Genomic DNA, 24,285 nt, shown 5'->3' with positions numbered 1-24,285 from the left:
CAAGGGAGTTAAATGCCAGTCAACACACCTGAGCGTACAGATAAACATGTATAAACTCATATACACGCACAATCCATTACTGTGTCTTCAGTGTTTTGGCAAGCCGCAGGACTGCTGTAGTGCAAGCCTGAGTGAAATGTAATGACAGAATAAGTAAAGACAGCTTAAGTTAATCACTTAACTTCTTTGTTGGCTATTGAACATCCTTGGATAAGGAAGAAAATATTAGTAATTCATCCATCAGAAGAACAATCTCCTGCTTTGCTTCATTCTCTGTCACTTATAAACACCTCCGATTTCTGCAGAAACAAAGGTCCTTGAAATAGTCTCGTTCTAACCTACGTTTTTATGATTAAATTCATGTTATGCATACCATTGCTACAGATATGTTCACTTTAAAATTCATGGTCTATTTAATGATTTTAATGCACATTGATTAAAAAGTTAAGATAACCATTCCTATTAGTATGATCTCCTGTAGAGCATACTTCTCCTATCCAGCAGAAAAACATTCAGTTACGTCCAGTTAAATTGTATGTGGTGTTGTTGAAATGTAATAGCGCTTTGCTTTGTTATGAAGTCTTTCTTAAAATGATTGTTTTCTTGAATGCCATTTAAGATGTGATTCTCTCAATACTATACAAGAATAGATAATCCATTGAATTTTTATCAGTTATTAATGATAATTGTCCACAAAGTATCAATAACTACTAAGAATTCCCACCTCTCCTGTTAATTATTTGTATGCTTCTAGGCCAAATAACCATCTCTCTTGCAACTCTACTACTCAGAATTTTTCTACCTGGTTGCTTCTATGTTAAAGGAACTCCTTAGTAAAGGAATAAATAGCTGGGTGCAATCAGTGGCACCTGTCTGTCATATAGAGCAGCAGATGCTTCCCTCTTGACTGCCCCTTCCTGAGTTGTGGACTGCATTTCATTCACAGTTCCTGTGATTGGAGCTTTCGGGGGCAGGGGGTATGACTAAGCTCACCTGGGAAGTGTTAGATTAAAAAGCACATATTCTGCTAAAAACAATACTACACTTCTTACCTGCATTTTCATATTTTTCAAAAGGGCTTTTAAACTATCTGTGGGTTTAAAAGGGGAATTAAGCCTACATTTAATCGTCTGTTCTTTGATTGTTAAACTTGCAGATATTCTGTTTTAATTTCTGATGATCATCATGTATAATTTAGTGTGCCTTGCTCCTGAATCAGTAACATAGTTTTACTAACCACTGCATTATACAACTTGTACCACATTTAATTAGGAAATGCTGTCAGTTTGTTAGCACAGTGCTTTATATAAGCATCACAGCACATTAAACTATCGAGTTCCTCTTTGAGAACCCACCTAGAAATGTTTTATCTGATGTTACAAAATTTATTACTGCAGTAAGTGACTAGCAAGAGTGATTAAAAGGCTGTAGATTTCAAAGATGTGAATACGCTCATGCTGCAAGGCATGAAATATATGTTCTGGAAGTTCTGAAACATAAATGTACACTTTTTCTAAAATCATTATAGTATTTTTCTTCCAATTTTTAAATTGTTAGCTGTTGCAACTACAAAAGATCTATTAATCTCTAAGATAGGAAATAAGAGAGGGGAAAAATCCAAGTCAATGTTTGATGAAGGGAAGATTTTGTGCTGGGTGCAGGATGAGAAAAGAAAACATATTCTTTGTACAAGCTAAATAGATAATTCAAAACTTTTCCAAAGCAGGAATTTATTTTTTTTAAATTGGTCCAGACATGAGAACCTATAATTCTACTTAATTGTATACCTTATCACACATAAGTGATAAAGTCATCCAACAGTGAATACTGTGGTTTTGACCCAGCAAAGATTAATCATGTGTATGTGCGCGGGCTGTGAGTTAAAAGTCCTTACAGTCAGTGTCATTTATTTTAATGAGACATTTGTGGGTTTAAAATCAAGGTAAACCTGCTAATAGGATTGTTAAGGTCAATAGAGTTATCCCTGGCTTCAAGCAAAGTATATGCTTAATGAGTTGGCTGAATCAGATTCTGCATCTGAAATTTGGTATGAAATTGAATCCATGTACACCTAAATAAGCAGTGTGTTTTGTCAGTGTCTTTTGAGGGTTTATGTACATGTTAAAATTATTATATTTAGATATTATTATATTTTGGGGACATAAGAAAACTTGCGTTGTGTGGAAGAAAGAATAAGATACTAGAAGTAAACAACATTTTTAGACAAAGATTTCTACAATTAGAAATTGCTATTATAATGTAACAGATTTTTTTTACAGGAAAGGTCCAATTTAACAAGATTTTTTATATTTTCTTCCAAAAATATTTTTTTTCCTTTGAGCAGGAAAAATAATGCTATTGTCATATTGCAGCTGTGTTTTCAGTTTAAAATGAGTTGGGTTTTTTTTTAAGCTTTTCTTAAAGCCATTGTTACTGCAGTTATGCAAGAATGTAAGTCTTTGGTTTTTTAAACCTATGATTTATTCCTTGCCATGAGAGCAAAGATCTTGGGAGCACTAATTTTAAATCCAAAGAAAGGGAGACAACAAGAGGAACCTTCGTTTCTTTGGGGCTATGCTATGGAGGTACCAGCATGGCCTCCTGTGCCGTAATGTGCATGCTTGAGCAAGGGCAGAGGAAGGAGATGGGTGCAGCAGAAACAGTGGAGAAAAAGGAAAAAGAAAGAAGGAGTAAGAGCTAGGCAAGGTGCAAGACTTAGGAGTCAATAAATGGAGATGGTGCTTTAAACATTGCACTTTCTTCTATCGTGACTGCAAGGGAAATCATCAATTTAACAGATATGATGATAGCTAGTATGGAGTGACTACTCTAACAACTGTGCCTGAGCACAGTTGGTGTGCTTGAGTACATCCAAGGCAGAACACGTATTTTCTGGACGCCTAAGCAGACTTAGCATGAGATATTGGAGCTATTAAAAATATCACCATACAAGCTGACAGCTGGGTAACAGCTTTATAACCAAACCAGCAGAGCTGGCTCAAGGCTTCACAGAAATATGGAAAGATATAAAGGCAGGCTTCACATCCTGACAAAAAGCAAGGTAAAATCCACTACTTCTGAGAATTCTTACCAAAGTAAATCGATTTCTTTCAAAAAAGCCTTCCTTTTAAGTGAGCCTGGTCCCCAGAAGGAAAAGTAACTCAGCACTGCGGATTCTGAAATATGCATGTCACTTCGGATAGCTGCACCCAAGTTATTACTACAGGGCTGGTTATAAAATTACCAATGTTATCCTTTCTCTTGCAGGGAAAGCCCCATACAAATTAAACCTACACAGTAAGTTCCCTACCAGAGATACGCTCAAGTGCCCCAATACAGGCCAAGCATTAGTATGAATATTTATTTGTTTCCCAGTAGGTTAAGATGAGAGCTCTTTCAATAAAAGTACTGAGCCTTTGCTGCAATTTAAGTGTTCACTGGAATTCATTCAGTTTCAAACTTCCATTTCACGTTATTGTATTTTAATTTAAACACAGTTTTTACCTCAGTTATGCCTCTCTGAAGTCAAGTAATGTTTTTTAAGAATGATCAAATTTCTGCTTCTCTTCATAGGATTTAATATGTTTGTAATTAGGATATAAATATGAATATTACAAAATATAAAATTATCTGTTAAAATTATGTTATTTACTTATATTTATTAATGTCAGTATAACTTTGTGGTTAATAAAACAGCAAGGAGAACAAGTCATGTCTTCTGAAGCAGTTAGGAATGCATTGATAAACCTATCATAGTTAATAGTTAAAATTTACTATGTAATTCAGAATTTTTACATTCCATAATAGGCCAAATAAACAGGCTATCTCAATTCACAGGAATGACCAGTGGAGAAGGTTGTACGGGCAGACCATTGGAAACAGCCCACAATCACAACAAACTGCGTGTGTTCCTCCAAGCTGATGACCACCAAATAGCTTCAAGGTCAGTTCACATTTATAATCAAATGCCTTTCCAAAGAAAGAAAAAAGCGCCTATGTCCATTGCTAACAGGATGAAAGCTGGGTGAGGTAACCAGGCTGCTTCAAGGGAAGAATCATAACTCAGATACAAAGGCGAAATCAAGCTGTAATGAAGCTTAGTAGAGTGTGACTGGGAAACACGTAATAGAGGATGAAAGCATTTTGAGTTACATCTTGGTTGTAGCTTACTTTTAAATTTGCATTTCTTGGTCTGTTTTTGCCCGAATGCTTTTTATAATAGAAACTGCAAGAAAAGACCAAAGGCAGGAGCCTTTCATTTCAGTATAACCAAACCTCTTCTCATATGCCAGGAAGGACTTTATATTTTGTGCAGTCTTGAGGCTGTTTGTATTTTCAGGGCTTTGAATGTTTTGATTCGTGAAAGCTTTTATAGATTGCAAAATCTGTGATGCTCTGAAAGGATCTAATGCTGACCATTGTGACACAGTTCTGCAAGGAAGATACTGGAAGAAAAATACGTTTGAAGAAATACTGGAAGAAAAATACGTTTATGTTGCAACAATATAACAATATAACAAATATAACAATGTAACACATGTTGCAAAAATACTGGAAGAAAAATAAGTTTATGTTGCAACAAAATTTTTTCACTTCATATTTGTCTTTTTTTCATAATAGGTACCTTTAAATTTAAAGTGGTTTTAAAATGAATAATTCAATAATGTCAAGACTCTTTCTGCTGTTTTCCTATGAAATGAAGTTCTGGGGAAATCTAACTCACTCCATGAAGCATTTCCTTCTTAACAGATTTACTTTTTATAAAAACAAGCATATGGAGTTATATCAAAAAAGCCATTTGCCTCAATATCCTGTCTTGGACAGTGATCGGTATGCTTAGGGAGGTATGTAGGAGATGGAGAATGCATAAAGGGTAATATTTCCCCTGGTACACTGTCTCAGTTTCCAGCAATTAAGTAATGACTTCCTGAGCTGGAGATCGCATCTGGACCATCATTCTCCATCACGACTGATACAACTACCACTCAAGAAATTGTCCAGTCCATTTCCATTGAATCGTGTTGTTTTTAGCGTACAGGAATTGGTGCTATGGAAACAAAAATACTTTGTGGCCTCATACACCGTTTTACTACCAAGAAAAAGATTACGCATGCAAAACAGTTCTTCCAGTTCATGCACTATTTCATGAAGTCATGAAGAAACAGCACCATATAAAAATGAGGGAGCCTGTGAAAAGGGAGGCTGAAAGGAGGAGCTAAGAAAATTAAATTCTTACAGGTGATGTGCATATTGCATTGCAATAAGAAAGGCTTAAATAAGGATGAAAACAAGACAGAACGGCAAGGAAGGGAGTTTGCTAGAAACAGGAAAACATCTTTCAAATTGCTGAAATCGTGCATATTCAAATTAATATAACAAAGAGGATGATAGAAACTTAAGCATATCAAATGAAAAGAAAAATCACAGAATCACAGAATCGTATAGGTTGGAAAAGACCTTTAAGATCATCGAGTCCAACCGTAAACATAACACTCCCAAGACCACCACACAGAATCTATACCATGTCCCTAAGCACCTCATCCAAATGTCTTTTAAATACCTCCAGGGATGGCGACTCAACCTCTTCCCTGGGCAGCCTGTTCCAATGCTGGATAACCCTTTCAGTGAAGTAAGATTTCCTAAGATCCAGTCTAAACCTCCCCTGGCACAACTTGAGGCTATTTCCTCCTGTCCTATGGCTTGTTCCCTGGGAGAAGAGACCGACCCCCACCTCTCTACACCCTCCTTTCAGGTAGTTGTAGAGAGCGATAAGGTCTCCCCTCAGCCTCCTTTTCTCCAGGCTAAACAACCCCAGTTCCCTCAACCGCTCCTCATAAGACTTCTGCTCCAGACCCTTCACCAGCTTCGTTGCCCTTCTCTGGACACGCTCCAGCACCTCAATGTCTCTCTTGTAGTGAGGGGCCCAAAACTGAACACAGTATTCGAGGTGTGGCCTCACCAGTGCCGAGTACAGGGGCACAATCACTTCCCTAGTCCTGCTGGCCACGCTATTCCTGATACAAGCCAGGATGCCATTGGCCTTCTTGGCCACCTGGGCACACCGCTGGCTCATATTCAGGCGGCTGTCAACCAACACCCCCAGGTCCTTCTCTGCCAGGCAGCTTTCCAGGCACTCTTCCCCAAGCCTGTAGCATTGCATAGGGTTGTTGTGGCAAATAAGGCACATAAGGCAGACTAAACCAGAATTTGAACCTAATAACTAGCAAATAAAATAAAACCTAATACTAGATCCCTCAAACATATCAGGAGAAGAAACCCACAAACTTTTAGTAGGGACAACTGATGATCAGGGCATAATGCTACACAAATTCTTTTGTGTAGACATTCACTTGCCTTGACATTCACTGTGGAAATACAAGAAAATCCCCCCTGTAACCTCCTTCTTGGAGTGGGCTCAGCAAAGGGCCTGTCTGAAACCAAAGTGATTCTAGGAGGGGCCATAGAACAAACCGACAAAAAGAACAGTAAAAACATCACCAGGCCTGGATCGTGTGCCCCTGAGAGCTCTAAGAGATCTCAAGGATGAAACAGCTAAATTAATAACAGCAATATCTAACTTCTGCTTACAACTCCTGTGGTGCCCGAGGACTGGAGTGTAGCAAAAGTGGTATCAGACATTTTTTAAAAGCACCAGCAGGACCAAGAAACCTGTAAGTCTGACTTCTTTACTGGGGAAATTAGTACAAGTGCAAACCAAGGTGATGCTAGCTTGGCTTCAGTAAAGTGACTATTTACCACTTTGTTGATCAGCATTCATACTTATGCAAAACTAAAATTCTCATTTGTTTTTATCCTAAAAAAACACACTAGAAGAAAATAGACATAAGCAAAATAAATTTAAATACATTTCTGGTATCTAATAATGAGAGAAAAATTATATTTCCCCTTATAAAATATATGATATATTCTTACATATTTGTCAATTTTAATGGAAGACCCTTTTTCAAAGCTCTTAGAAAAGTAAAGTTTCCAGTAGTAGGAAAATTAAGAGGTCAGATTCTTTTCTTTCCCAGGATATAACCTCATGAAGTTCAACAGGGAGAAGTGCCAAGTCCTGCACCTGGGGATGAGCAACCCCATGCACCAGTACAGGCTGGGGGCCACCCTGCTGGAAATCAGCTCAGCAGAAAAGGACCTGAGGCTCCTGGTAGACACCAGGTCGAACATGAGCCAGCAGTGTGCCCTTTCTGAAAAAAAAAAAAAAAAAAAAAGCCTCTAATCAGCATTGGTGAGGTCCTCACCTAGAGTGCTGTGTCCAGTTCTGGGCTGCTCCATACAAGAGCATGGACATGCTCTTGTACGGAGAGCATACATGTCCATACACATGGACATACTGGAAAGAGTCCAGTGAAGGGCCACTAAGACTATTAAGGGTCTCAAGAACCTCACATGCGAGGAAAGGCTGAGAGAGTTGGGACTGCTCAGCCTGGAGAAGAGAAGGTTCAGGGGGATCTTATCAATGTATATAAATACCTGAAGGAAGGGTACAAGGAGGACAGAGCCAGGCTCTTTTCAGTGGTGCCCAGTGACAGGACCAGAGGCAATGGGCACACACTGAAACACAGGAGGTTCCCTCTGAACATCAGGAAACACTTCTTTACTGTGAGAGTGACCAAGCACTGGCACAGGTTGCCCAGAGAGATTGCACACTCTCCATCCTTGGAGATATTCAAAATATCTCCTGTCTGGATATGGTCCTGGGCAAGCAGCTCTAGGTGGCCTTGCTTGAGCAGGAGGTTGGACGAGATGACCTCCAAAGGTCCCTTCCAACCTCAGCCATTCTCTGATTCTCTGATATCCTTAATGCAAGAAGAAAAGGAGAATGGAAAAGAGACAGAGGAACGATTACCTTCCCAATCCACAAACTGCCCAAACCCTGGCTAAATTGGTGTAGCTTCAGGGCCAGTCTACTTTTGAGCCATTATGAGAGACAACTCCACTCTTTGAAGACTGCCAGGCCAGCTTTGGACTGGCATTGCCTTCTCTGACCTTTTCCCTTCTCTCCTGATCTTTCTCTCCCTGTCCTGGCCAGCATGAGCAGAGCCATCCTGACTTCACTTGTGCTCAGATGCCTCAGTCTCACAGCTGGGGTGATAGCCTTCCCAAAACTTTGGGGTAGGCAATTTCTCACTATTTCCTCTATACTTTTTCTCAATTAAAAGTTAGGATTCTTATTTTATTGAAGTCTCCTGACTGTATGTGGGTTGCACAGGTCACACATATTTTTTCCCTACTTCTCTATACTCACTGCTTTCCTGTAAGATGAAATTTGCAGAGGAGAACTGGCAGTGCATGATTTTAAAACATGGAAGAGTCATGCTATTGCCCTACAATTGTACTAATCTACTTCCTCTCTCTGATCAATCAGCCATTATACATTTACTACTTACTTACTTACATCCATTGTTCCTTTATTTAAATAGCCAATCTTTATGTTTATCTCATGTTTTAAAAACTAATTTACAAAGAAAAGGCAACTTTAGGTGCCAGTTCTGGGGGGTGTTGGGGTTTATCCAGGAAATCGGACTTGAGCCATTGCAATTCCACCTTACAGTTTAATTGCTTCAGCTTTAAGAATACAGAATAACTATTCTGCATTTCTGCTCTCCTGAAGCATCCAGCTGGGGTAAAGCTGCTACAGCTGTAGTGCCTCCAGTCTGCAGCAGCCCTCCAGCTGAACGAGGGTGGCCAAGAGGAAACAGCTTGAAAGGATTCATAATTAGGCTCTGCTTGGCCAATTAATAAAATGTTTTGTTTCTAACCTCTTTAAAGCTCTCTTTTCAGAAACAGCCCTCTTACAATTCTCTAACCATGATTTTGAACAACATTTCAGGCCTGGATCCTGTTGCTTTATTCTGAACAGTCTTGTACCTCTCTGTGCCTTGGCCAGGGCTGGAGCTGGCTGTACTATGCTGCCCAAACCCCTTTCTTCTTCATAGATGTTATCTGGAGCAAGTTCCAGCAATAAAAAGGAGCAGCAAAGATCTGCAGCAGAACAGAGCTGTTGTAAAGGGGCATCAGACCCCAGGACCTGATGGGTACATCGGGTGGGGAGCCAGGCTGAGGGGTAGTGTCCCCAGATCATGGGGAAGCAAGAAAGGGGAGAATTTTATACAGGGTTTCCACAGCCTTTCTACAAGATTTCCCCCAAAGAAATAGTAGGATATTGAAGTGGACAGGGTACCATGAAGATTCATTGATCCCTGGCCTGAAAGCTTAATAATACCATGATGCTTATTATGAAGATGCTCTTTTTATATGAACTGGTGCTGTCAATCGCTAAACTCTCGTATTCTCTTTAAAGGACTGTAAGTGCAAAGGAATTTTCTTATTTATAAAATATCTTTCCACTCTCCAAAATGTTTTTTTTTTTACCCAAGTAAACTCTGAGCATGCCTTACAGTAGCTGAATGCCACAATTTAGAGAAGTCCTGTGCCGGACATGGCAACATTTGTTTTGGCAAACAAGTTAGTTGCCTGCTCAGTCTGCAGTGGGAGTAGACTGAGTCTGGGTAATGAATGGAGAAGCTCCCCGGGGGAGGAAACAAGAAGGAGTGGAGGTTTTGCATTAGGAGATCTCATAAATTCAGCATTTTGAGCAATAGTGTGTGAGAGAGTGAGCCTTTTTCTCAATGGTTAAGTGTACGTTCAGAGAGAGAGAGGATCTCAGCAAAGATCTTGGCTGCCTTGCTGGGCTGACTAACTTTACCAGTTCACACTGAATATTACCTTCTGTTATTCGCAGTAGTCAGCGTCTTACTGCTGACTGTGTCACACATTCATATCCAGCATATAGGCCCCAGGCTTCACAAACACTGTAGGCTTTCTCTCAACCTTAGCATATCAAATGTAGAGACTCTTTTGGGCCTAATCCAAAAGGACACCATTAATACAGTTGTTTTGATCAATGATACAGTACCCTCATTTCCCTTATCTAATCCTGAAAAAGAGAGATCAGACAGACTACTCAGCCAACTTCAGGGACAATTTAGTGCTGCTAGACAAAGCAGGCAGGATTTTTAAAACCAAGATTTCTTGTTTTGGTGATAATTTCATGTCCCTCTGAAGGCTCACATTGCCAAAAGCCCAGGGAATTCTGCATTTTATTTAGCTCTGTTGATTATTGTAGCACTCAAAAGCTCAAAGGGACCGTACTCTCTTACTGCCTCAGTCATCCTGGAAAGTGTGGGTGGTTTCTCCCTTACCTCTGTTTCTCATAAAACACAAGCTGCTAAAACAGCTTTATTTAGTCCTTCTGTTATCCTTCACCAGCATAATTTCATTTAACTGAAATTTCCTGTAGTGGTCATTAAGTTTTAAGAAAATTTATAAAGTAACCATGTGGATTCCAAAGCGCAGAGGGAAGGTTCCTCTGGGCTTGGATGCATGCCCCAGGAAAGTGATTATACCCAGGGCTAGAGTCAGCTCAGTTCTCCTCTTCCCCACACTGACCTTGAACAAGACTGGACTTCAAAGTGGTCATTTGTAGAACAGGAATACTAATACTGCCTCTCCAAGGGTAGTGAATTTTAATTAAGCCTGATGAAACTGTTTGGGAAATGTTAAGTAATATTCTGTGAAGTACAAATACACAGGAAAAAGTATACAAAGGAAGAAAGAACTGTAAGATGTGTGATTAGTGGCACAGCATCCTAAAGGTATTCTCATAATCAGATCATTCTCGTGCAAAGTAATGCAATTTTAAAGGGTTTTTCACAAATTATGAATCTACTTAATAACATTTGTTGAAACTTTGTCCACAATCTTATAACCAACAAAACCATCTCAATATAATAAAAGTTTAAAACTTCTTCACTGTATGCCTGATGAATGGTGTGCATTTAATCACAAGTAAAAACTCCAGCCTGAATAGTAGGACCATAAAATGCAAAATCAGTAAGTGTGAGGAACTACCAAAAAGTTGCAGATTTAAAACTACCAACTAAATTAGAATTGTGGATGCAAACCCTCAGGTTTCTTGATTAAAGGGAATAATTTGGTTAGAGGGGAAGGTGAACCAGATCATCATTTTTGATCATTAGAAGACAGATTACAGTAATGGGATTCAATAATAGTTGTGCTGAAAGCAAGGAAAAGACATTTATAAATGACTCTGCAAAGTTGCATTTGTATGATCCACTACAAGGATGTAAGCAGACTTAGTTTGTCCTATTATTGTTCTGCTCCAAAGCAGCTATCAGTGGATTTACATAAGGAACTTCTGCTACAGGCAACTTCAGTGACTTTGCTTAAGGCAAACAGAAGCAGAAAAGTTAGCTGATTTGGCTCATTAAATAGAAACAATTGTACAGCAGCCATAGCACAAACTTGCAGCATCAAGTTTTAGAACATCATCATATCTGCATCAGACTTTACAGGAAACTAACATGTGAAGAACCATGACAGGTTCAGTGCGAAAGGACATAGAATCATAGAATCATAGAATGGTTTGGGTTGGAGGGGACTTTAAAGGCCTTCTAGTCCAACCCCCCTGCAATGAAATGAGCAGGGACATCTTCAACTAGATCAGGTTGCTCAAAGCCCCGTCCAACCTGACCTTGAATGGTTCCAGGGATGAGGGATATACCACCTCTCTGGGCAACCTGTTCCAATGTTTCACCACCCTCATCATAAAAAATTCCTCCTTATATTTAGTCTAAATCTACTTTCTTTCAGTTTAAAACCATTACCCTTTGTCCTATCGCTACAGGCCCTACTAAAAAGCCCATCCCCCTCTTTCTTATAAGCCCCCTTTAAGTACTGAAAGGCTGCAATAAGGTCTCCGCAGAGCCTTCTCTTCTCCAGGCTAAACAACCCCAACTCTCTCAGCCTGTCCTCATAGGAGAGGCGTTCCATCCCTCTGATCATTTTTATGGCCCTCCTCTGGACCCACTCCAACAGGTCCATGTCTTTCCTGTGCTGAGGACTCCAGAGCTGGACACAGTACTGCAGGTGGGGTCTCAGGAGAGTGCAGTAGAGGGGCAGAATCACCTCCTTCAACCTGCTGGCCACATCTTTTGATGCAGCCCAGGATACGGTTGGCCTTCTGGGCTGTGAGCGCACATTCCTGGCTCATGTCCAGTTTTTCATCCACCAGTACCCCCAAGTCCTTCTCCACAGGGCTGCTCTCAATTGCCTCATCCCCCAGCCTGTATTGATACCAGGGGTTGCCCCAGCCCAGGTGTAGGACATGAGCACGTATAAAGAGGGATACTCTGTTGTGCAAGCTGCAATGATTTGCCTGCAGATAAATCTGTTGAAGATAGCTGGACAGACAGATTTACGTATTTTTAATATGTTCATCTGAAAGAACTTGTATTTGCAGACATCCAAAAATCTTCAGTAAATCCTTGAATAGGCTTGCTTTAGTTAATCTTTTTGTAGACCTCTGAAGTGAAGGTTCACTTCATCAACCAAGATAAAAGTTGACTACTATACCTAGAAATAGTTTAGTTATAGATTCCAAAATCAGTCTTCCCAAAAATCTCTAAAATATTTGAAGGAGAATCTTTTATTCTAGAAACATTACAATAAATAAATATTACTTTAAACATTATGACAATAAATATTGTTTCTAGCTCCAGAGGTTTAGACAGTCGAGCATTTCTAAATCTTTTTTTTTCTTTTTGAGCATTTTTTCCTTCCTATATTGAGAATTAATATTGAATTACTTAATTTGATAACATTTCATAGCTCATTACATAATTATCTACTTTGAGATCTTTAATATCTTTTTTCCTTGAGGACGAATTTAGATTTTATAGATGACTTACCACTTTTCATTTGGAAAAAAAGTCTATCCTTCTTGGATTATTGCTACTTACTATACTTATGTCATTCTTATTTTTCTTAAATAATCTGTTCTCTATTCTAAACATAGAATAACACTGGAAGAGCTGTACAATGGATTAAACAGGATTAGCCTTGTGAGACAAATATTGAGTATACAAATAATTACTCAGTCATTACTACATTTGTGAATTTTGTGCTTGTCTTTTGGTTTTGTCAACTGTAAAACCTTACCTAATAAAGCACAGTTGTCAGGTTGTCTCCCCAACGAGTAGTACCACAAGCTGATTCCCCCCACACTCATATATGAGACCAGGAGATAATTCAGTTGTTCAACAGCCAGTGTGGCTTCATACAGACATAACCATGTCCTTAACTCCTCCTTTGAGCACAATAATGCTTCACATGAGAAGTTTGAAATTTTATTGGCCCCAAGTTTTCGGCCCACACTTCCTTTTCTGTCTGGATGGCATGTCAATTCAGTATTCACAGGACAGCATCACATCGCATCCAGAGCAGCCTTGCCAAACTTCAGGGCATAAATACTGTCAGCAGCCTCTTTTCCATTCCTTGGGTTTGGGGAGGGGGAACACAAGGAAAAGTGATTAGCTCATCCGTGCTCCAGATCTAGTGCACCTTCTGACCTGTTATATCTGAGTTTTAGAGAGATTTGGAAATTTAAGGCTTGAAGTGTATCGTTATATTGAAAATAAAACCCAGCCTGAGAGGTATGAGCCAGAAAAAAGTATAAGTTCCTTAAATAATTATTGATATATTCCTTGAAAATAGCCAGGAGAAGTCAATAATGGGTATATCTATGCTGGTAAGCTATAAAAAATGGTAGAATGAAAAATTTCAAAAGTATTTTATTCCAATTAGTGAGTAGGGACATCTTAGGAAACTGCTTTTTTTTCAAAAGCTACGTTCTTGGCTTCTAATAATGGACAGAGCAGCAGTTGCTTCTTTGTAAGATCTTGTAGGTTCCACCTAAGAGGATCCGATCGTTGGTATGCCAAGTCATTGGTATGGCAGCGAGAGGATTATCACAGTTAATGCATCCCCGAGTCCTCCATGAAGATGCATTAGCTCTTATACTTCATGAGAGTATGAATGAAAGTTTAATATTTATGATTTTTATAATTGCATTTTATATTTCATGGCAAATCACCTTGAGGCATCTATTCAATCATGTTAATTTACTCTCATGTGTCGTAGATGTTTCCAGCAATTCCATAGCAGGAGGGCAGATGGTTGTTGGTTTGTTTCTTTTTTGCAACGTGATTCATTTTTACAAGGGATATTCCTCAATATTATATATGGCTGATTTTTTCTTACTTTAATATCCAATATATATATGGTTGTGTAAAGCCATTAATTTATGGCCTTCAGCAGTGACTGTATATCCACAGATGGGGATATGGCATGAGCTTTCTTGTAAAAGCACTATCTTTTGGGCTATGTTCTGTATTTTGCATGGCCACTTTGGTCGAACTTAGAGTGAATCATACTTTGGCTTGTGACTATTGGCAAATCTATGTAGTACTCAGAGGAATCCAGTCCCATAAGCAGAAATCTACTTGGAGAAACATGGCTGGAGTTTTTGTATATGTGTAGGATTTGCCACATACCGATCACAATTAAAAATCCAAAGGTCTCAGTTGCAATTGAGTGTTGACACTGCTGCTCTCTGGAATCAGCCAGGAATTGTATCTGAACAGATGTTAAAGTTATTTTCTCAATTTTTTAGTATTATCTGAATAGCATATTAGTGTTATATTGAGAATAATAATGTTGCTGTCATAAATAAATCCTGTATTGGATCCAAAGAACTAAATATAACATAACAATAGCAACTGACTTTTTCATATTTACATTATATAGTATGTGTAGACTTTTTCCTAGGATAACTAAACCGCAGACTGGATTCCTCTAGGTGTGAACACGAAATGCAACTTGTTTTATTTCACTGTACTCTTAAGTCTGTAACTGCATAAAACACTATGTACCTGTATATAGTTACTTGAAGAAGCTTGTTCTGGAAACTTTTGCGCTAGTGGCAAATAAAACTTTTTATTGTCATTATTCACTTATGGCGAAATGAAGAATGTAACAGGGACAGTCATCTATCTGACAAATGAAATGATATTAAAATATTTTGATATGTGTTGCAGATGTATATCAGCAGCAGTTACTAAAAGAGACACATTAACTAGAAGCTAAAAGACACATTTTCTTGCAAAGCCAGAAGGGGCAAAAGTTTCAGCAGCTTTTCAAATCAATTTTTTGTTTAATTTTTAATCAGATAATACACAAAGATATTGTATTTGTCACTCCATGTTATACTAGCACTCTATCTTATTTTATATTCTGTCTCTATCTTGGATTAGATGTTTCTTATTCTACCTTTTTGAACTCTGCAGTGAGGAATTTATGGAGTAGTCTGCTGAAAGAACAAGTGACTCCTTGATGAAGAAAATGGCATGTGCATTCATTAGGAATTCTTCCAAATTTAATTTTTTTAATCCTTATTCATACAATTCAGCATGCTATTGCTGCACTCAGTATTGTCTTTGTACTTCTTCTAAGCTTTCTTGCACCAGCTAAGCTCATCAACACAAACTAGCATTGAGGCTCTTACCCAAAAAAAGAAAATTACATAAAAATTATGTACTATGCTACTGTAAAATGGGACAGGGCTAGTATACATTAAAAAAAAAAAAAAAAACTAACAAAAAACCCCACAAAAAACCCCACTTAGAATCGTTACCAGTACTTGGAACACATTTGGTTTTGTTTAACAGTTCAGCAGGTTTCACTCATTTTCATCCTCTGGGTGTCTCCCTTCTAATTTTCATAAGCTCTTACATGGTCCAGTTTTATCCACAGATGGATGAGGGTTTATTGACATAATGCAAGAGGTTTATTCTGCAGGTGCTCGAACTCTATCAGGTATTTCTGTGAATAAGCTTTCTTTTTTGAGAGCTTATGATTAATGTTCAAAATGGATAATTGTGTACAAATTAGGATAAATACTATAGCAATCAAAAAGGTTCCATAATTTGTCATGGATCTGGCACTATTACACATTTAAATTAATGGTCTGGACAGTAGAGAAAGATATTTTTCAAATTAAGCCTGTAAGTGGTTTCAAGCAAGCTAGAAGACAAAATTTGAGTTCAAAATGTTCTTTTTATCTCTTTCAATAAGAAAATCACATTGCAGTAGGACTGCTTAGCTGCACAAACAGAGACACAGAAAGGAATTGAAGAAAAAATTCCATGTGGCTAGTGTGGACCACAAATTGAACCCAAATTAGCAATGTTATACTCTTGAAAGAAAAACAGGGGTGGGAAATGCCAAACCAGGATCTCTAAAAGAGATTATTCTCTACAAGACAGAGGGAGCTATCCTTTCACTCTCTTCTATATGAGAAAAATCTTAGCTGAAATATTTCAGCAAAGGGATGAACTAGATGATCAAAATTCCTTTTAGATCTGTTGCTACTACTATTACTATTTTTGGAATTATTATTATTGGAACTATTATTGTTGGAACATAGGAACTATTTTGTGTGCTACAGGGAAATCTGTCTGGCCAACATAATATATACACAGACAGCTAACAAGTCATACCATGCTTTCTGAAGTCTGTCTGTGCTATACCAGATGCGGCAAAATATTTTTACATGTAGAACACGTCATGTTCAATAAGCCCTTGGGAATCAGGAGGTAGGTGCTTAGTAATCAGATTTGTCAGCAGTGGTGCTTTGTCACTTTTATGAACCGTTCAAGCACTAAAATTGGATCAGTCAGTTGAGTCTAAGCTCAGATTCCTGGAAACACATAGTTTGTTTGTAGCAAATATAGTTAATTTTATAGGTGTTTACCTACACTCATCTGATTAAAGATGCACCAATTTGCTACCACACTAAGTGAACTGATGAGAATTTAGTTTCCACCATGCTTACATAGACTTGGCAATACTGGTAATTTTGGTCTCTTGAATAATTCTGTACCTAAGGGCCATGGCAGTGCTGATGCCTGCAGTGATTTTCGTGGCAGGGACTGTGTTCCCTTATTGCCTTATCTGTGCCTTGCAGAACTGCAGTTTTACCTTTTCTGCTTCCATCAGCAGTTGCCTGAGATTTCTCAGATATATCACCTATTGCTTGTGCTTTTATCTCCACTTAAGCTCTCATTGCTCAAAATATGTGTCTAATAGATAAGAGTATGGTAGACTGATTTGTTAGACTGATTTTTAACTTCTTGCTTTTCTCTTGCTCACTGAAAATCTGCCTCAGTCCTTCAGTCTGTCTTAACGGCTCCTAACCTATATTGTACCTTTTTTGTTGTAACTTCATTGTCTGCTAGCACTCCAAGAGCTGCATGATTGCTCTTTAATATATATTTAGGTCTAATAATAATACCAAAAGAATGTAGAATACTTGAATAATATATGAAACAAACTAGAACATGAAGCCTGTCTTTCTAAATGCAAACCCTACATTGTACTTAGATTTACCTAAGAGAATTGTCTTTCTGGGAGTTCTGAACCATCACAGGAAATCTTCTGAGATAATGTTTAAACGATAAAGTTTTATTAAAGTCTGTGTGAATCAGTCTCTTTTCGTCTTTGCAAATACAATCAGCAACTAACTCAAGATGCAGGCTCTTCTATCTTCTCATTCATAAAGGTCTTTGCTTTTCCCTTTTATCACAATTAGCCTTTACTCTGCTGATTGGAGAAATTAATTTTTGTTGGAGAAGGATTACTGGAATAAATTACATTTTAGGATTTACAAAATATCAGGATATGTAGAATATGGTCTCTGCATACTAAACATGGTTCTTTGGCATTTACAGCAAACTCAGTTTTAACTACCTCACTAGAACAGAAGGTTAGCAGCTTAAGAGCAGGAATGTAACTGTATCTCCTGTTTAGAAAGTGATACTACTTAAAAATATATATTTGAATAGTTACACATATTCTTACTGCTTTTACATCTGGAACATGAAACAAATTTTACTTTAAATTTCTCTATTGTTTCCATAGTTAAAATAAAACATAATTTCCTTAGAATAATATTACGTTGTACTTTTGTATCCACTTTAAATCATATGGTTCTGCAATTAATGTTTGCTTCATTTTGCATTACACTCGACAGATCTGAATCATCACTGCACTGTTCCTTTGGCATTGATTGTAAGACTTAATGTCTGGAAAATTTTCTCTTTTGCTCTTCTGAACAAATGCTGGGTGATCCTGCGGCTCATTTCCTGACCTATCTAATGGAAATTTTGTCAATTCAGAAATCTTTTTTTCAGCTGGGAAAGAATTGCCCCTTTGGATGTACCTCTCTCTTGTCATTGACTTGGAGCAGCAGACAACACAGACAACTAACTTAAAGCAGCTACATTGTTTTAGAGTGCTAAAATAAGACAGCATACATATTAATATGTCCTACCTGAGGAACTCAGGTAGACATATCACAGATTTTGTGTTTTCAAATGATGGTTTCCTATTTCTGCTGATTCCACGAGCTTGTGTTAAGGTTAAACAAGATGCCTTTTAACAGCACTCGGCTGAGTGTAATCACACTCTGTAAACAAACCCAGCTTAATCTTTTCTCCTTTCAAAAAGAAGAAAAAGGGGAACATTTTTGGCAAAAAGATTGCCATTTTTCAATCAGTTGTAAATATGTCCTTTATTGAAAGAGTTGCACAATTACCTATTATACCATTACTAATGTAGTGTTTCATTACAAACACTATATATAATGTGTTTCAGGCCATCATTACCTCTACTCTTACCTGAGCCAGACCATAGTTTTAATATCTGCCCATGTTCAGCACTAGTCTGGATGTCTGTGCAGCTTCAGTTCCAATATTTACCAAAGTGTGTGCACTTCTGTTCACAGCATATTCTTTTGCTTCAGAGAAGGTAGCTATCCCAGGTCATTTATTGTTTAATTCTATAAATATCACACAGACCATTTATTTAGGTTTCTGTGTGATTTTTATCTGTATTTTTAATCAATTCAGCTTTTAAAAAGCCCAATTCTAAATGTAAGTGGTCCTATAGTGGAAGGTGTACTTGTTTCAAGGACCGAAGTCCCAGAAACAGTGTTTATACTGCGCAAGTAGGTATGCTCCACAGCGAACACGCAGTCTTGCTTCCTTGATCACATGGACCCTGCATGTGTGCCCAGGCTCCCGTCCAATCTGGGATGGAAAGGGGCAGGTACATATCCCACCCAAATGCTGCCATCCAAACATTCAGGCAGGATCTCACAGACGTGCATCCCTACACAGGACCTCAGAGCCACTCCCAGATGTGCTTACATTTTAGATAAAATTTAAACCAAATTCCATGTACCAAATGGCTGCAAGGAAACATGAACTAAATGTGTTGGGTGGCCAGAAATAGCTGCAATCTACACCTAGTTTGGTCTTAAGAAATGTATTCCCTTTAGTTCTGCAGCAGCGAACTGAACACTATCAACTGTAGGATTTTCCTTCTTCATTTAGCTCCATTTAGCTGGATCTAGATCCATCACGGATCATGAAAAAGTATTTTGAAATCTGTCCAACATTGTTTTACTAAAAGAGGGTCAGCCATTTCCTCACTGAAGAGGTGAAATATTTACCTGATTAAATTATGATGGCATATGCACGTAATTACGTGCATAATTACCTAAATGAATGCAATGACTTTAAAAGTACCAAATCAGTTTCATTAAACTAATTAACCAAAGATAAAGATTTGACCTATGACAACCAGGAAGATCTTTTCCCCCACACCCTGAGGTAGAGTCCTAAGAAAGGAAATGGCCTTAAAGTTCAAATAAAATTTAAAGTTTAACATGCCCTAAAGTTCAACAAATTCTGGACAATAAGAAAATCTAACTCCAGGGTACAAACCTATTAGAAATACTGAGATACCAGATTAGTTGGAATTTATTATGGACCACAATCGATTTATTGCCAGACACCAGACATTTCTTGCAAAATTTTATTACCATGAGAATATCAGTGTTTCTCATATGGCTAACACTTTCTGAAACTTGTGAAGCTTTATGTTTTAATTCACATTTTAAGGAAATTAGTTGATACTTCACCATACTTTCAATGCATTTCAAAAACTACATGCCGAAGTCCCTTTTCTAATTCTGGGGAGAGGAACATTGACATCTAATTCACAAAATGACTGAAAGTGTAAATACAGAAAAACAGGAAAAGAAAATGGAAGCTCTCTGTTTCGTGATCCTCCAATGACACTTAATGAAGGATGAACTTAGCTGAAAAATTCTGCAATCAACACCAGTTTCTCAAAGAAGCTGAGCACTCAGCTGACTCATATAGGCACATAGCTGTTGGAAATCCATCCTAAAGTTCTGATTTTTTGTGAAATTTGCCATTCTAGCAGTTTAAAATTAATGCACAACTATACATGTTAATCTCAAATATCAGACTGACACTTTGTCTGTTCATTAACTACCTCTACCTTTTTTATAGAAAGCTTGCACCTTTCTGTAAAATCTTGCTAAAACTATCTTTCTGTTACCACTTCTGTGATGGAAAGGTGCTGAATTTTATACAACTGTCTATAAATAATCTAAAAAAGTAAAGTATCCTTTACATATAGTTATTATGTGAAATAACTTTATATTGTGTATAGAATTTTGGCAAAAGAGAAAAGGCATCTGCATGATGGACAGCAATGTAACTGTATTATTCAAAACATCTCTGTGGGAAATTCCTAGCACATGCTTTTCTTCCTGACACAGTTGTTTTTTAACAGCCGTGATCATTTGCTTGATTATCTTCTTTGTTATCCATGTGTGAAGGGATAACATCAAACAGAAGTGATTTTGTGAACAAATCTACTTCCCAAAGTGTCTATGCCTCCTCCTGCAAGTTTGCAGAAAAATCAGAGCTTTTTCAATTGAACATCTGTCTACAAGAAAAGTTTTGAAAACACCCTGCCACATCAGCTGGCTTCCTTCATAAAGATGCCACTGCTGTTCCACGAATGATTATACTCATTTTCTCCTCAGGACTCAGCCTCCCTTTTAAATGTGGCTAGGATATCAAGCGCTTAGTGGAAAAGAAACCTTGATCGAGTTTAAAGCAGGACAGCTTGGGATCACCATTTGTTAATACATCAGCAAATTCCTTTCAGGAATGTGTTGTTCAGCATATTATACTCTGGGATCAATTGGTTCCTGTAAACTAGGGTATCAGGATACACTACTTCTGAAAAACGCTGTAGCGGTTTGGAAATCTTGACACTCCGTGTTTTTCATGTGCCTCGGGTTGCTAAAGCCAGCTTCAAATTTAATTGGTACAGATACAGCTGTAAGAGTCCACACGACAGCATGTTTTTTTACAGCAGCCATAAGTAATTGCCGTAAGGTGGTAAAGTGAGGTACGAACCAGAATTACACACACACTAATTAGTTCTGAGGTTCTGGGAATAAAAATACCTACCCCATGTGAAGCAACAGCCTATTTCATAGGTTCCTCAAAGAAAACATTGACCAAGTCTATAAACACATTGGTTGTCTTCCTACCTTCTCATCCTTTATCAACAACTGATTCCTCTGTTATGGTCTTTCTAGCTCCCAAAAGTCAGAATAAACACAGTGTTGGTCTAAAACTGATCCTTTTGGTCAGAAGATAGACCCAGGATCAAAGAAAATCAGAGTGAGCTAAGCATTTATAGTGGACTTAATATAGTTAAACCTTGGTTTGGCAGCAAACTTTTGGACATCTGCTTCCTGCTCTACTGTTCTAATTCCACGTTTGCATGTTGAATTCAATGACAAAGCTACTATTAACTTCAGATGTCCTGTAACTAAAATAAACTGGTATATGCAAACTAAATTGGGAATTAAAACTGAAGTGTCGAATTAAGGAACAGAAAGTTAGCCAAGTCTTGGGAATTAAAAGCGCCACTCACACTGATCTAAGGAAGAAGAAATGTCGTGTTCAGAATATATTTCCATGTGAGACTTTACCAGAAGGTTCCTATGATTGTTCGTGTGATAGAGAGAGTATGACTTCTTCATTTTTTACTGGAAATAATCAAAATCACCTATGATTGTTTTGAATCAATTCAGTTAAAGAAAACCAGCTCAGACTGCTTTAAGCATGAGCATTATAGTGGTGGACGAGCCTGGCTCTCCTGTTAAGACTAAAAGGACCAGGCTCTTCATTTGTGCTGTGTGTTTATAGTAGATTATGTGAATCTCTCCAACCCTCAGTGGATTCATTCACAGTGCATCTGTAAATATGAAGTGTCTCCTAGTGAAAAAAATATCCCCCGCCTACATTATCTGTATGTCAGATTCCCTTTGGGGGAGGCTGCTAGAAGTCTTCTTGGTATTTTTGTGGTATTATGTTCTCCTAAAGCAATCTCCTGAGTGCCAGCGTGCTCACTCCAGTGTGCTTGCTCGAGTGTGAATAGATCTTCACTTTAGCTCTCTGTTTCTGAGATAGGAGACATTACATTCCTGCAAGAAATGTCCTTCTCAATCTTCTGTACTTGCCATTATCTCTGCAAGGGGCAATAGAGGCCTTAAAATACCTTGTGCCTCCGGACAATCCTGTCACCAGCTGTGGAGTGAGCCTGTCCTCACTGTTTTCCTTGCTGTAGCTCTTTGAAGGCGTTTAACCCATGCTGGCTACAGACAGCTAACCTGGACCCTACATCCAGTAATGCTGCCTGCAGCCTTCTCACCTGCAGGTGTTCACCATGACCAGACATCCTCCGTGGGAGTAAAGCAGAGGGAAAATCATCTTCATCAAGGAAACTGCCATTTTCTCATCAAGCTACTTACACAACAAATACATCAAGCTATTTATTTCCCCCAAATAGTTGAAAATGTATTCCTTAAGCAGAAACTTGGATTAGACTTTGATCGCACTGGCATAAATCTATATCGATTCTATTAACTGCCCTGGACTTACTTTTATGTAATTGAAAGAAGAATTGGGCCCTTGATATATTAAGACAGCCTTGAGCCAGCTTTCAGACTCTAATTAGGAATTCACTGAAAGGGAAAAAGTGTTTGTTATGATAAATACTGACAGAAATGTAGCTACACAAGCCAAGCACTCCCGGTGTAATAACACTACCCGCCTGCACCTCAGCCAAACAGAAGGCTAATGCCAGACAAGGAAACAAAGGGGGATCAGGAGGCTCAGACAGAACAGGAACAGAAGGACCATTTGTCAAGCACTGGCCTTTTCCTTAGTCAAAAATTGGCTATGAAAAATTCTAGTGTGTAATGGATCTATTGAACAATTAGGGGTGAAAGACTGAACGATCTAGCTCAGCTTCATAGATCAATTGCCATATGGAATCTATTCCTCACTGCAGTTTCTCCTCTGACTGGAAAAAAGAAGAACCGAGGATTTGTGCCTTGACTGTTGAAGTCTCTCTCCTTGCATTAGATATTCAAAATTACCAGAAGTTTCAAAGGAAAGTGAAAGAAACTCAGTATTAAGTTGTTTTAGGAAAAATCCCACAAAAGTTTATTTCTACTTTTTCAGTGTAGAGGAATTTATTCCTCAATGTATGGAGTTTATATTTCATTTAGATTAGGTTCGTTTTTAACTAGTTTCTTTGGAGGCAAGGTGTATTGCAATCACATCTTTTATGTCAACCTCCCTCCTATCAATATGAACTGATTGGCCAGTTTAAACAGGCATGATGAGAGAATGAAAATCTTAAAAGATAGTTTAATTCATACAAGTTTCATGAAAAGTGTCACCTGACTAGAGAAGAGAAACCCAGTTAATGGTCTTTCTGAGCAAAACTGTAAGTTAATTAGTCATCTCTTGTGTTTTGCCTGCTGATGAGCCAATTGACACATAAGCTGCTGGCCAAGCTATGGCACGTACCTCACAGACCACCAATGGAGAAAAAAGAGCAACCGGAATTGCTGAGAAATTCTGAGAATCCTCAGGAAAGATGCAGGAGGATGGATCTGAAGGCACTGAGGGGATTGGTAGGCAGATTTCTGAGGCTGAGGTACAGGTACAAAAGACATGAACCGATGGGAAAGCAAGCTAAATAGTTTGACTTTCTGCCATAAAAAGTCACAGGGTAATAAGCCATAGGAAAAGATCAATGTTCTGCTTTCAGTTCTGCCACAGCTCTATTGGGTGTAACATGAGGTCAGTCATCTAATCAGCCAGTGCATCAGATTCCCATAAAATAGGGATAAAATGCTTACTTTACAGGTTATAGTGAGGTCATTCATTCTTGTTAGAAAAAGGCTTTGCAGCATTAGAAAAACCTATAGAAGTGCAAAGTATATATGAATGGAACACAGAATTGAATGTAGGCAGACATTATATTCCCCATTTAACATAATGAACTAACACTAAATTGGGACCAGGGTTGATTTCTCATCAAAATTCACCCACTGACAATCTCCACTTCAGCTTAAGCCAACAAGCATGAGGC

Source organism: Mycteria americana, chromosome 2, assembly GCF_035582795.1.
Source record: "Mycteria americana isolate JAX WOST 10 ecotype Jacksonville Zoo and Gardens chromosome 2, USCA_MyAme_1.0, whole genome shotgun sequence".
In the NCBI taxonomy this organism is placed as follows: domain Eukaryota; kingdom Metazoa; phylum Chordata; class Aves; order Ciconiiformes; family Ciconiidae; genus Mycteria; species Mycteria americana.
The sequence above is the reverse complement of the archived record's forward strand: the minus strand, read 5'-3'. Positions refer to the sequence as shown.